Genomic DNA, 403 nt, shown 5'->3' with positions numbered 1-403 from the left:
GGGGCCCGTGTGCAGTCGGCCCCACGGGGTCCTCCCTCCCTCCCGCCGTGAAAACAACCATGCTGCGAAACAAGTACTCACCTCCCTCCCTCCTCTCCCTCTATCTTCATCCTCTTCCCCGGCATTTTCATCAAACCATCGGTGCAGAACTCTGGTTAACTTTACTTTTTATTTTTTTAAAGTTGACAGGTGCCTTTGCGGATAACCTCACTTTGATGCTGGGGATTAAAAAAAAAAAACGATTAAAAAAAAAAGATAAATAATTTTTATATGTAGATTTAAAACAGAAGCCTCCCATGTTTAAGGTATCCGTTTTAGCCGTGAACGAAACGGGGGCGGGGGCCGGTCGCAGGCGGCAGTGCCGGTACGGTTCCCGCCCGGGCGCTGGCCCCGGGGTGCTTTC

This window comes from Geospiza fortis, unplaced genomic scaffold (genome assembly GCF_000277835.1).
Source record: "Geospiza fortis unplaced genomic scaffold, GeoFor_1.0 scaffold112, whole genome shotgun sequence".
Taxonomy (NCBI): Eukaryota; Metazoa; Chordata; class Aves; order Passeriformes; family Thraupidae; genus Geospiza; species Geospiza fortis.
The sequence above is the reverse complement of the archived record's forward strand: the minus strand, read 5'-3'. Positions refer to the sequence as shown.